Here is a 14,666-nt window from a genome sequence, read left to right on the forward strand (position 1 = left end):
GCTTTTCCAGCCTCTGAATGAAAAACAGTGTTTTCTGCAATTATAAAGGAAACATGACAATTTTTAAAAAGTGTTTTATTTACATTTTTAGTTATTGGGAAGGGTGCAAAGCACAAATGTAGAGGTCAGAGGACACCTTGTGGGAGTCAGCTCTCTCCTTCCACTATGTAGGTTTCCCAGGATTAAACTCAGGTCATCAGGCGTGGAAACACATGTCTTCACTCACTGAGCATTCTCCCAGGACAGAGGACCATTACATCAAGCCTCATGAAGCTCCAAGTTTACTGCTGTTCCTTTTGGGAGGATAGGTGTGGCGCTGTTACAGGAGGAGGGATGGTTGTAACATCCAGCGCCAGAGGGATTCCACTTCTTGGGGCAGTGCTTGGGCTGGTGACAGGTACTTCTGAGTTCTATTGGCTCTCAGGGAACTGAGTTCCTGCCTCTTCCACAGCTCCATCCCTGGAGAACGGTTACCCCTGTCTGGGCTGAAAGTCAGGTACACCCGAGCAGCCCAAGTTCAGCCGACTTGGCGTGTAGGATCCATGCTCATCCATCCCAGTTGCTCCTCCCCCAGACAGCCATGCTCCTGAAGTCACACCACCAGCATGTCCTCCTAGGAACTGCAACTTTGCTCCCTGAAAATCTGAAGTGTCCTGTGGGTGGCTGTGGTGGCAGCACTGTGGGGAAGGAGACTTGGAGACAAAGTGAGGGCATGACTCTCGGCCACGCAGCAGGCCTGTGACAAGTCAATTCAGAGGCAGTCTGGGGTACCAGCCTGCAGGATAGTGTCATGGTGAAGACCCTCTCTTAGGGAAAGTCCAGTCTGCCCCCAATCCCTCCTCCTGTACCCACTCCTTTATGGGTCACAGGCAAGGAGATACTCATAGGACAGTGGTGGCTTCAAAGCCATTCTCGCCTGCAAGAGTGGGTGACTCTGCAAATCCTCTTCCTGGAGTCCCAAGGCAGCTTGCAAGCAGTCACATCAGTGCCCCCTCTCCCCAGCTCCTCCACCTGCTACCTGGGGCCCAGGCAATGCAGGAGAACTAACAAAACCCCTTCTGCACAAGCAACTGCTAGGACAGCGCCACACAACAGCCTGCTGGCACTCCTAACAGTGCCCTGGAGGCCATAGGCCATTCATCGCCCCAGACACTGCTTTGTCAGCACAGCAGCAGTGTGGAGACGCTCCTGGGACCTCTCCCTCAGTGACAACCCAGATGCTCAGCTGTCAACGTTTCCTCAACAGTCCAGACTCCATCTAGTCCCAGAGAGCCTAAGAAAGCTCTAGATAGCCCAGGAGGACGGCAGAGCCTCCCGGGTTCACCTTGGGGCTCTAGGATGCAGGGCCTGGTACAGCCACAGCCTCAACTCCAGCAAGCATAATTCACAGCCATCTCTGACACCCCAACCTCTGCCCAGCCCTCACACACTTAACCCTCCCTCTATTCCTGCCCCTCACTCCGTTCCTCCTCCCACTCCGTTTATATACCTCCTCCCTCTTCTCATCTCCCAACTACCTCTTCTCTCCCTCACTTCTCACCATCACCTCCCTCCTCCCACCATCACTCTCCCTCCTCCCAGCTCCTCCCACCATCACCCTCCCTCCTCCCACCATCACCCTCCCTCCTCCCACCATCACCCTCCCTCCTCCCACCTCCTCTCCACCCTCCCTCCTCCCACCTCCTCTCCACCCTCCCTCCTCCCTCCCCCAGGATCCCTGTGGGAGGGAGCTGTGTTTGCAGGCTGCAGTCAGAGCCAGCCAAGGTGCCCTGGTTCCTACCTGAGAGGAGAGTGTGAATAAAGAAACCTAGTTAGGGACATTAAAGGAAAAGACAGACGCAGGATAGATGCCAGGAGGGCTTTCAGTCCATACTGAATGTGCTTAGTCGATTCTTTAACGTTCTTAAGTACTCAACCAAAAGCGGGGACAATGGTAGAGGCTTCTATTATCACTACTATTATCATTACTACCCTTAATTCTCCAGGTATTTGACTGCCACACCTGCCATCCAGCCTTAAGGTCAAGAGTAAACACACCTGAGCCCAAGTCTGTTGTTATTTAGATAAAGACATGCCAGTTTCGCCCAGCACCAGGCTGGCAGATAGCTAGGCAGGGGGCATCAGGCCTTGCTGAGTCATTCCCATGTAAGGGTTCCAGGCCAAAGATAGGTCACCAAACTCTAGCCAGACCCAGGAGGTTACACTGGTCCTCACATCCAAGCCTTTTCAGGCCCAGCAAAGTCCCTGTTGTTCAGGTCAGCTGTTTCTGTGGGTTTCGCCAGCCTGGTCTGGACCCCTTTGCTCATAAACCCTCCTCTCTGCAACTAGATTCCAGTTCAGCTCAGTGTTTAGCTGTGGGTGGTGGCTTCTACTTCCACCAGCTGCTGGATGAAGGCTATCGGGTGGCATATAAGTCAGTCATCAATCTCATTATCAGGGGAGGACATTTAAGGTGGCCTCTCCTCTGTTGCTTAGATTGTTATCTGGTGTCATCTTTGTAGATTTCCAGTCATTTCCCTAGTGCCTGATTTCACTGTAAACCTAAAATGTCTCCCTCTATTATGGTATCTCCTTTCTTGTTTTCTTCTGTTCTTCCCCTGACTCAAACTTTTTGTTCCCTCACCCCTCCTCATCTCCCCTTCTCATTCTCCTAGCTCACTCCTCTCTCCTCCCTTGCTCCCAATTTGCTCAGGAGATCTTGTCCTTTTCCCCTTCTCCAGGGGACTACGTATGTCTCTCTTAGGGTCCTCCTTGTTTATTAGCTTCTCTGGCAGTGTGGATTGTAGGCTGGTAATCCTTTACTCTATGTCTAAAATCCACATATGAGTGAGTACATATCATGTTTGTCTTTTTGTGATTGGGTTACCTCACTCAGAATGGTTTCTAGTTCCATCCATTTTCCTGCAAATTTCAAGATTCCATTGTTTTTTTCTGCTGAGTAGTACTCCATTGTGTAAATGTACCACATTTTCTCTGTCCATTCTTCGGTTGAGGGGCATCTAGGCAGCTTCCAGTTTCTGGCTATTACAAATAGTGCTGCTATGAACTTCGTTGAACAGATGTCCTTGTTGTATGAATGTGCTTCTTTTTGGTATATGCCTAAGAGTGGAATTGCTGGATCTTGTGGTAGACTGATTCCCATTTTCTTGAGGAGTCGCCATAATGATTTCCAAAGTGGCTATACAAGTTGGCACTCCCACCAGCAGTGGAGGAGTGCTCCTCTTTCTCCACATCCTCTCCAACATAAACTGTCATTGGTATTTTTGATTTTAGCCATTCTGACAGGAGTAAGATGGTATCTCAGAGTTGTTTTGATTTGCATTTCCCTGATGGCTAAGGATGTTGAACACTTTATGTGTCTTTCAGCCATTTTAGATTCCTCTATTGAGAATTGTCTATTTAGTTCTGTACCCCACTTTTTAATTGGATTGTTTGGTGTTTTGGAGACTAGCTTCTTGAGTTCTTTGTATATTTTGGAGATCAGCCCTCTGTCAGATGTGGGGTTGATGAATATCTTTTCCCAGTCTGTGGGCTGCCGTTTTGTCTTGCTGTGTCCTTTGCCTTGCAGAAGCTTTTCAGTTTCAGGAGGTCCCATTTATCAATTATTGATCTCAATGTTGGTGCAGTGCTACTGGTAATGTTCAGGAAGCCGTCTCCTGTACCAATTAATTCAAGGGTATTTCCCCCTTTGTCTTCTAATAGGTTCAGTGAGGCTGAATTTATGTTGAGGTCTTTGATCCATTTGGCCTTAAGTTTTGCTCATGGCGATAAACATGGATCTATCTGCAGTCTTCTACATGCCAGCATCCAGTTATGCCAGCACCATTTGTTGAGGATGCTTTCTTTATTCCATCGTATAAATTTAGCTTCTTTGTCAAAAATCAGGTGTTCGTAGGTGTGTGGGTTAATATCAGGGTTTTCAACTCTATTCCATTGGTCTACCTGTCTATTTTTGTGCCAATACCAAGGTGTTTTCAGGACTATAGCTCTGTAATAGAGCTTGAAGTCAGGGATGGTGATGCCTCCAGAAGTTCCTATATTGTACAGGGTTGTTTTGGCTATCCTGGGTCTTTTGTTTTTCCATATAGAGTTGAGAATTGTTCTTTCAAGGTCTGTGAAGAATTGTGCTGGGATTTTGATGGGGATTGCATTGAGTCTGTAGATTGCTTTTGGCAAGATTGCCATTTTTACTATGTTGATCCTACCTATCCAAGAACATGGGAGATCCTTCCATTTTTTGGTATTTTCTTTAATTACTTTCTTTAGAGAGTCAAAATTCTTATGGTACAAAATTCTTATGGTACAAAATACTTACCCCAAAGTATTTTATCTTGTTTGTGGCAATTGTTAAGAGTGATGTTTCTCTGATTTCTTTCTCCATGAATGTATCATCTGTATATAGTAGGGCTACGGATTTTTTTGAGTTAATCTTGTATGCTGCCACTTTGCTGAAGGTGTTTATCAGATGTAGTAGTTCCCTGGTAGAGTTTTTTGGGTCACTTATGTAGACTATCATATCATCTGCAAATAGTGAGCGTTTGACTTCTTCCTTTCTGATTTGTATCCCCTTGATCTCCTTTTGTTGTCTTACTGCTCTAGCTAGAACTTCAAGGACAATATTGAAGAGGTATGGAGAGAGTGGACAGCTTTGTCTTGTCCCTGATTTTAGAGGAATTGCATTGAGTTTTTCTCCATTTAATTTGATGTTGGCTGTCGGCTTGCTGTATATTGCTTCTATTATGTTCAGTTATGTTCCTGTTATCCCTGATTTCTCCAAGACCTTTATCATGAAGGGATGTTGGATTTTGTCAAAGACTTTTTCGGCATCTAATTAGATGATCATGTCGAGTTTTTTCCCCACAGTTTATATGGTGGATTATATTGATGGATTTTTGTATGTTGAACCATCTTTGCCTCCCTGGGATGAAGCCTACTTGATCATGGTGTATGATTTCTCTAATGTGTTCTTGGATTTGATTTGACAGTATTTTACTGAGTATTTTTGCATTAATGTTCATGAGGGATATTGGTCTGTAGTTCTCTTTCTTAGTTGTGCCTTTGTGTGGCTTGGGTATCAAGGTTATTGAAGCCTCATAAAAAGAGTTTGGCAATGACCCTTCTGCTTCTATTGTGTGGAATACTTTAAGGAGAATTAGTATTAGCTGTTCCTTGAATTTCTGGTAGAATTCTGCACTGAAGCCATCTGGCCCTGGGCTTTTTTTGGTTGGGAGACTTTTGATGACTGCTTCTATTTCATTAGGGGTTATAGGTCTATTTAAGTTGCTTATCTGTTCTTGATGTAATTTTGGTAAGTGAAATCTAACCAGAAAATTGTCCATTTCCTTTAGATTTTCGAATTTTGAGGAATACAGGTTTTCAAAGTATGACCTGATGATTCTCTGGATTTCCTCTGTGTCTGTTATGTCCCCCTTTTCATTCCTGATTTTATTAACTTGCATGTTCACTCTCTGCTGTTTGCTAAGTTTGGATAAAGGTTTGTCTATCTTGCTGATTTTCTTGAACAACCAACTTTTCGTTATATTGATTCTTTGTATTGTTCTCCTAGTTTCCACTTTATTGATTTCAGCCCTCAATTTGATTATTTCCTGGCGCCTACTCCTTTGGGGTGTATTGGCTTCTTTGTGTTCTAGAGCTTTCAGTTGTGCTGTTAATTCTCTAGTGTGACTATTCTCCAGTTTCTTCATGTGGGCACTTAGCACTATGAACTTTCCTCTTAGCACTGCTTTCAAAGTGTCCCTTAAGTTTGGGTATGTTGTGTCCGCATTCTCATTAAATTCTAGGAAATCTTTAATTTCTTTTTTTATTTCTTCCTTGACCCAGAATTGTGCAATTGGACGTTACTTAATTTCCATGAGTTTGTAGGTTTTCTGCAATTCCTGTTGTTGTTGAATTCTAACTTTAAAGCATGGTGGTCTGATAAGATACAGGAGGTTATTTTAATTTTTTTGTACCTGTTGAGGTTTGCTATGTTGCCAAGTATGTGGTCAATTTTAGAGAAGGTTCCATGTGGTGCTGAGAAGAAGGTATATTCTTTTGTGTTTGGATGGAATGTTCTATAGATGTCTGCTAAGCCCAATTGGGCCATAACTTCTATTAGTTCCTTTGTTTCTTTGTTAAGTTTCTGTCTGGTGTTCCTGTCCAGTGGTGAGAGTGGGGTGTTGAAGTCTCCCACTATAAGTGTGTGTGGTTTTATGTGTGATTTGAGTTTTAGTAATGTTTCTTTTACGAACGTGGATGCCTTTGTATTTGGGGCATAAATGTTCAGAATTAGACTTCATCCTGATGGATTTGTCCTGTGATGAGTAGGAAGTGACCTCCTTCATCTCTTTTGATTGATTTTAGTTTAAAGTCCAATTTGTTGGATATTAGGATTGCTACCCCTGCTTGTTTCTTGGGTCCATTTGATTGGAAATTCTTTTCCCAACCTTTAATTCTTAGGTACCATCTGTCTTTGAAGTTGAGGTGTGTTTCTTGTATGCAGCAGAAGGATGGATTCTGTCTTCTTATCCATTCTGCTAATCCATCTTTTTATAGATGAGTTAAGACCATTAATATTGAGGGATATTAATGACCATTGACTTTTCATTCTTGTTTGTTTTGGATTTGGTGGTGGTGGTGAAATTATGTGTGGGTTTCCATCCTTTTTTTCCTATGGCTGTTGGTAAAGTGGGATTGTCTATTGCCTATATTTTTCTGGTTGTAGTTAACTTCCTTGAAGTTTTCCTTCCAGAAATTTCTGTAGGGCTGGATTGGTGGATATGTATTGTTTGAATCTGGTTTTGTCATGGAATATCTTATTTTCTCCATCTATATTGACTGAAAGCTTTTCTGGGTATAATAGTCTGGGCTGATATCCGTGGTCTCTTAGAGTTGGTAGAATATCTATCCAGGACCTTCTGGCTTTCAGAGTTTCCATGGAAAAGTCATGTAATTTTGATAGGTTTTCCTTTATATGTTACTTGACCTTTTTCCTTTGCTGCTCTTAATATTTTCTCTTTATTCTGTATGTTTGGGATTTTGATTATTATGTGGCAAGGAGACCTTTTTTTTTGGTTCAGTCTATTTGGTCTTCTGTAGGCTTCTTGTACTTTCATTGGCATGTCTTTCTTTAGGTTGGGAAAGTTTTCTTCTATGATTTTGTTGAATATGTTTTCTACACCTTTGAGTTGGATTTCTTTACCTTCTTCTATACCTATTATTCTTAGGTTTGGTCTTTTCATGATATCCCATATTTCCTGGATATTTTATGTTAGGGATTTGTTGGACTTAAGATTTTCTTTGGTTGATGAGTCTGTTTCTCCAAGTGTATCTTCAACTCCTGAGATTCTCTCTTCCATCTGTTGTATTCTGTTGCTTATGTTTGTATTTGTAGTTCCTGATCGTTTACCCAGCTTTTCTATTTCTAGCATTCCCTCAGATTGTGCTTTCTTTATTGTCTCTATTTCAGATTTTAGGTCTTGAAGTGTTTCCTTGAAAGATTTGTTGATATCTTGTATTTTTTGGTTTGTTTTTTCTTCCATTTCTTTAAGGGATTTTCTCATATCCTCTTTGAGGCCCTCTATCATTTTCATGAAGATGATTTTAAGGTCATTCTCTTCTGCTTCATCTGCATTGTGATGTTCAGGTCTTGCTTGTGTATGGTCCCTTGTCTCCAGTGGTGTCATATTGGTTTTTCTGTTGTTGAATGTGCTTTTATATTGTCTTCTTCCCATCCTTTCTTCCGGTGGGTGTAGCAGGAGTCTCTTCCTCTCCTGGTGGGTATGGGACCAGGGTTCCCTTCTGGTAGATGCAAACAGTTCCAGTACTCTGATGTCGGTCCTCTTTTCGTGGATGGAGGCAGGACAGTTACCAGGGCCTTGGCAATCTCTGGGTGTGTTGGATCCTGCCAGCTGAGTTTGGTTCCCAAGCACAGCAGGGGAACCCGAATCCGAAACAGCCCCTGGCCTACCTCTCTTTCTCCCTCTCTTAAAGTCCAATGCACTGCTGCTTGTAATTTTCAAAATTATCAAATTTTTAGATAGTACAGTCTTTGAGTTCTGAATACCAGGTGCAAAAACTTGTCCATCCCCTCCATAATAGTGCCCAATGTTCCAATGAGTTATTTCTCCCCAAAGGGGATACTGGAAAAAATGAGTTCTGTGCTTGAGAAGGGGAGTGTGCATAAAAGAAAGGCTAGCTAAGGACATTAAAGGAAGAGAGACAGGATAGATGTCAGGAGGGCACTCAGCCAAGCTTAGTCTCATAGGGATAAAGACAGATTTGAACTCTGTGAACTTGAGGCAAGATAAAATGGACCCCTCATTATGGGCCCTGACAATCCCTCATCCCACTTCCTTTTCCAAACAACCTCCCTCCTCCTCCTCCTCCTGTCTTTCCTACACCTTCCCTCCTCCTCCCCTCCCTCCTCCCACCCTCTTCCACCTCCTGTCTTATACTTTCTCCCACAACTCCCTCAAACCACTTTTCCCATAATACACTCTCCCGCTCCCCAATTCTCTCCAACACACCCCGCCCTCCAAAACCCCCTTTCCCCTTCCTCTCCCACGGCCCCCTTACTTCCTCCCACCTCCTCTCCCCCAATTCCACTTTCATACACCCTCCTCCCAGTCCTCCCCCAGTCCCCCTCCTCCCGGTCCTCCCCCAGTCCCCCTCCTCCCGCTCCCCAGTCCCTCCTCCCGACCCCCAGTCCCCCTCCTCCAGTCTCCGCTCCCGATCCTCCCCATCCTCAGTCCCCCTCCTCCCATCCTCCCCCAGTCCCCCTCCTCCCGATCCTCCCCAGTCCCCCTCCTCCCGTCCTCCCCAGTCCTCCTCCCGATCCTCCCAGTCCCCTCCTCCCGATCCTCCCCAGTCCCCTCCTCCCTCCCCCAGTCCCTCCTCCCGGTCCCCCTCCTCCCCAAGTCCCCTCCTCTCCTCCCCAGTCCCAAGTCCCCCTCCTCCCGGTCCTCCTCCCCTCCTCCCAATCCTCCCCCAGTCCCCCTCCTCCCGTCCTCCCTCCAGTCCCCCTCCTCCCCAGTCCTCCTCCAGTCCCCCTCCTCCTCCTCCCCAGTCCCAGTCCTCCTCCCCAGTCCCCCTCCTCCCGGTCCTCCCCCAGTCCCCCTCCTCCCAGTCCTCCCTCCCCCCACCTCCTCCTGTTTTCTCTCCTCTCGCCCCTCCTACGTCCTGTCTCATACTCTTCATCCTCCAGCCTCTGCTCCCGCACCGGCCCTCCACCTGTCCCCCTCCCACGTCCCCTCCCTCCTCATTTCCTTTTCTTTCCCCTTTCTTCTCCCTTTCTCCCTTCCCACCTTCCTCTTTTCCCTCCCAATCCCCCCTCCTGCTTCTCATTCCCTGTACCCCCCTCTTGCTCTCCCTTGGTCCCTTTTCTTTCCTTATTCTCCACCCTTCACTCTTAACTTACCCCCCTCTTCATCTCCCCTGTCTTATTCTCCTCCCCCCATGCACCTCTTGTTCCCCTGCTCCTCTCTGCAGTCACCCTTCTTCCTCCTCCCCATCTTTTCCTGCCCTCTCCCCTCCTCACCGCACCCTCCTCTCCCCTTCCCCTAACTCCTTTTCTCTTTCCTGCCTCCTCCCTCCCAGTTTTCCCTCTGCTCCACAGTTCCCCTCTGCTTTCCTGAACCTTCTCCCTATTTCTACTTCCTATTCCCACCTCCCCTCCCTCCTCCTCTAGTCTCCTCCTCCCCTCCCGCTCTTCCCTTGTCCCCACCTCTCCTTTCCCATCTCCCCCCACTGTTCCTCCCCCCAACTCCCCAGTGTCTTCCCATCTCCTCCCTCTCCCCTCCCCTCCCCTCCCCTCCCCATTTCCCTCCCGCTCCCCCTCCCTCCTAGCCCACCCCACGTCCTCCTCCATGGTCTGTACGCCTCCCCCGGCACTTCCTCCCTTCCCTCTTTCTCTCTCTAGTCCCCTCTCCCACCTGCCTTTCCCTCCCGACTCCTCCATACTCCCTCCTCAGTCTTCCCCCTCCCCTCCCTTGTGTTTGCCCCTCCCCGCCTCCTCCCTCCTCTCACACATCCTCTGTGTATCCCTTCCTCTCTCCTTCCCTGTCTTTAAACCTTCCTTTGTCCTGTGTTCTCCTGAACCTGCCTACATGGTGACCTGGGGCTGGCAGTGAGGGCTGGGGACTGGATTGATCACCCTCAGTTCACCTAGCAGGCTGCTTCATTCTTAAGGTGCCCTGCTGAAGCCTCCCAGACACCAGGAACCAGCTCTGGCACAAGTGGCAGCCTGGCCTTAGAACCCCAGCCCCTCAGAGGCTGCCCCACTGCCTGAAACCAGGTAAGACTTTGTGATGCAACAAACAGGCACCTGGATCCTTGTCCCCCAGCTCCCCTGTTGCCTCATCGGGGGTGGGGTACCCTGGGGGATGGCCAGCTGCACTGTGCCTTCCCCCCCACCCCACCAGTAGTCCCTCTCACCAGCTCTGCTACCAGCAATCCATCATCAGGTAAGCAGACCCGAGGCAGGAAGAGCCCAGTGAGGTCTGTTTGGGATGCTCCAGGGAGGTGATAGCTGAGCCCCCTGAGGAATCAGTTGGTTAAATAGGGCCCTAAAGCAGCACTTCTTGGGTAATCCCAAGAGAGTGCTGAGAGTCCCAGTCCTCAGTCTTCCCATCAAATGGGTTTAACTAGGTCTCTGCCACAGGAACCGCACTTTGGAAGAATGGTCTTAAAACATGTGGCAAGGACTGGGGCCCTGGAACTGCAGTCATCCCCATCTTAGCCTAGCTGGGTTCTCCTCATCATACATGTCCTTATTGAATGTCAGATCTGCCACCCGGACTCTGCTCTGGTTCTGTGGCCTCTGGCTTTTTTTCTAGACCCAGGGACAGCTTGGGCCCAGACAGTATGGAAACAACCTTGGGTTCTCTTAATTTAGCCAAGGTTCATTATGAATGCGCCTGCTAGGAGTGACAGTAAGCCCTAGCAGGGAACTCACAGGGCTCTCCTAGATGCCCACGGCCCTCCCAGCTTCCTTTGTCCTGTGAGGGCAGAGCCCTCACATCCCTGGGCCCATCCATAAGGTCCAGTTTATAGACTGGCTTCACTTTCCCCCTTCTCTGTGCAGAGATCCCACAGGGTCCTGCTGACCTCACCCCCTACCCATTGAACCCTGACTCAAAGTCAGCAGAGGGCTCTCACTGCCACTCTGAGTCCAGGGTGAGGTACACCAGGCTTGCCCTTCCACCAGGGCACCTTCAGTCCAGATCATAGCTCTCTGTGCTGGGACCTGTCGCTATCATGAATCCAGGATCTTGGACACAAGCATTCATTCCATGGACAGGTTGATCCCTAGATCACACAGAAGCAGATAGCCTGTGAGGTAGAGTCCTCCAAAGCCCAGGGTGGTCAAGAGCTGCTTAGCCAAGCCTCAGATCCCTTGGCCTTCCATGGCACCCCACTACTTCCTGATGCGGTGACCTCAGGAAGGTTGGCTTGCCTCAGTTTCCCTGAGCATAGACCTCCAGCACATGCCCCAGGATCTGCAGATCCTCACCACCACACAGTATCTCCCCACTTTTAAAAGGCCTTGAAGCACAACTTCCAAGCCTTCAAGTTCACAGCCACAGCCTGCAAATGAAACTGCAAACAGCTAGCTTTTGCCTTTCATGTGGCCCTCGGTCCCCATTGCCTTGTGAGACTCTACCTCTGGCAAAGGTGCCACTGGGGATAGTCTGCCTGGGGTGAGGGGTGGTGGTGGCTGCTGCACCATCCCAGCTCTGCCCTGAACTGTCCCTTTGCCTCCAACCTTCTGCCCTCTGCTGTGCAAGTGTCCTGTGGCTGGTGTAGCCCATAGTCACGGGCCCAGGCTTACGACCACAGAAGAATCTCTTAGCAGGTAGGGAAGCTGAAGGCCAGAGCCCAGCAGGCCAGCTTGTCCCAGTCCCAGATGACTCCTGCTGGCCTGCCATCCCCAGAACTGCAGGCTGCCTCAGCACTGACCTCAGTGCCCGCTTTGTCAGATCGCCCAGCCCCACTTCTTATAAACGTGCTGGACATCAGGCTCAGAGCTAACCAGCACAGGTTGATCTCATCTCAAGGCCCTTGATACATCTGTAAAGACTCTTCCCACACGGTCACACTCTCTGGTTCCTGGGGTTAGGATGTGGGCATATGTCAGCCACCAGCACTTAGGGACACCTGCTCCCTCTCTCCCAAGGTGATGGCATCTTACATGGATGTGGGTCTGCCGTAACTGTTCACATGAATGAGCAGTCTGGTCTAATGGGCAGCTGACGATACACACACACACACACACACACACACACACACACACACACACACACACAAACACCCCACACTCCCCTCCCCCTTTCCCCTTTCACGTACACTATCTGCCCCCTCCTTCTTACACTTTATATTAACAGGTGAGACTGCCTGCAAAGAAACAGAATATTCTAGATAGCCACTAGGGGAGAAGCTGGTCAACTGGCTTATAGAGTTAGACCTTTGACCAGGCACACCATCAAGCCTGGCCCTCCCCCACCCTCTCAGCCCTTCCTCCTTGGGCTTTCTGACCTCCCCGAGTCCGGTATCACCCATAGGGACTTGTCCCTGCCCATCTCACCTTCACCCAGAGCCATGCGTTAGTAGCTCTGTGAACTCTTCACCGATAAAAGCTCATTGTGTACCTGAGCAACAGCAGAGCACTGTCCTTCCAAACTCAGTCCTTTTGTGACCTCCATGAAACTTCCTCTTCCCAGGCTCCCCAGCTAATAATACCTGGCTTTTGCCTTGTAAACTACCCAGAACCCAGGCAGAGTTGGAGGCTTCTTGTGTGCTCAGCATCCTTTGGCTCCCAAGAGCCTCTTGCTGGCTGGATCATCCCTTCCTCTACCATCTGACAGACCCAAGCCAGGGCTTCATTACCCACCCTGCTGAGCACCTCAGGCCATTCAGAGCCCCCACTCCAGCTTGTAGCCCCTAAACTAGTGCCCTGCCAGAGCTGGTCATCTGGCTTTGTTTCTCCAGGGTCAGAAAGATCCATCCCTGAGAGGGAGAGAAGGGAAGACACCCTGCCCCACCCCCTGGAACTCACATTCCAGTGTGGAGGATCACATCAACAAACCAACAAGTAAGTGTAAAGCACACAAAGGCGCAGTGAGGGCTCTGGGAAAAACACAGATCAGTCCAGTGTGTGGTTACACCTGGGTGCCTGTGTGTGTGTGTGTGTGTGTGTGTGTGTGTGCGCGCGTGCGTGTACATGAACACATGTATCCATGCAAGTATATATGGAAGCCACAGGAAGACTTGGTTGCCTCCCTCAATCCACTTTATTTTTCACCAGGCTCCCAAGTGCTGAGTTTAAAGGCATCTGCCACTGTCCTCAGCCTTCTTACTACACCTGGAGCTCACAGTGTTTTAAGCTGTTTCCACCCCCTGACAACTGGATGCTAGGCATGCAAAGCCATGCCTGGCTTCTTTATGGACTCAAGTTGAGGTCCTCTGATTTCTGGTATAGCAAGTGGGCTTACCCCCTGAGCCATCTCTCCAGCCCCAGAAAGCTGTGGTCTTATGAGGAGACAGTGTTTGAATAGAAGCCTGCAAACTGAGGAAGAAAGAAGGTGGACTGACAGCATTGTATGCTTAGGGAATGACTGTACTAAGCCTCTGAGACAGGACTATCAGGGGTGGCACAAAACCATCCAACTCCCAAAGGGCTTTTCAGGAGTTGCTGGTGAGACTTGCTGTGGATCATCAGGGTGAGCATGGAGTCTGTGGGTCAGAGTGTGAATAGAGTCTTTGTGTCAGAGTGTGCATAGAGTCTGAGGAGTCAGGGTTTAGAGAGAATCCTTGGAGCCTAGGTGTACATGGAGTTGTTTGAGCCACGGAGCTAGGAGAAGCATTTGAGGGAGGACCCAGTGGAGGTGGGAGCTACTTTAGCATAGAGGCAGCTATAGCTTCCTCATATCTTGAGCACTCTGAGCCCAAGAAAGGGGACTGCTGGGCCTCCTGGGGATTTACCTTCTGCCCTTAGCTTCTCCCTCCCCTCTCCCTGTCAGCCTGGCTAGTAGTGGGTGGATCAGCAAGGGAACACTGTGTCCCTGAGCTCTAGGGCCACAGCCCAATGCCCTGAGAGCCCAGCAAAGCTGTCATCTCCATGCACCCACCTTTGGCTCACTGCTATCCAGAGTAGGACATGGTCATCCTACAGTACACCCCGCTGTGGGGATGGCAGGCCCAAGCCGTGGGCCCAGATAGTAGACAACTAGTTCTAGAAACCCAGCTCACCACAAAAGGTTTGGATAGGACCCAGGAAGGCAGGGCCTTAGCCAGGGTGCCTTCCAAAACTGGGTGTGCAGGCAGGAGGGAAGGTGTAGTTGGCCTAAGGCTCAACCCAGCTCTCTTCCCTGCTGATGATAAAGGTGACAATATGGCTGCTGATTGCTTTGCTCAGGTATGATTCCATTCCTCTCCTCAGCTCCTCCCTGGGCATACAGAAATGGAGGCTCAGAGTGATTGGGTCACTTCTCCAGGATAGACAGGCCCAGGTCCCTACCATGCTTAGTGGAAAACTGTCTTTAGTGGCCACTGCCACTTCTTGAGCCAGCTCCATTTCACTGTGGGGCCCTGCTGTGGTCCTCATACTCACCCCTTTACCCCAGGCCCTTCCTGCACCCTGCTCTTCTTAGCTCTTCCCCTGGAAGGAA

Source organism: Cricetulus griseus, chromosome 3 (assembly GCF_003668045.3).
Source record: "Cricetulus griseus strain 17A/GY chromosome 3, alternate assembly CriGri-PICRH-1.0, whole genome shotgun sequence".
Classification (NCBI taxonomy): Eukaryota; Metazoa; Chordata; class Mammalia; order Rodentia; family Cricetidae; genus Cricetulus; species Cricetulus griseus.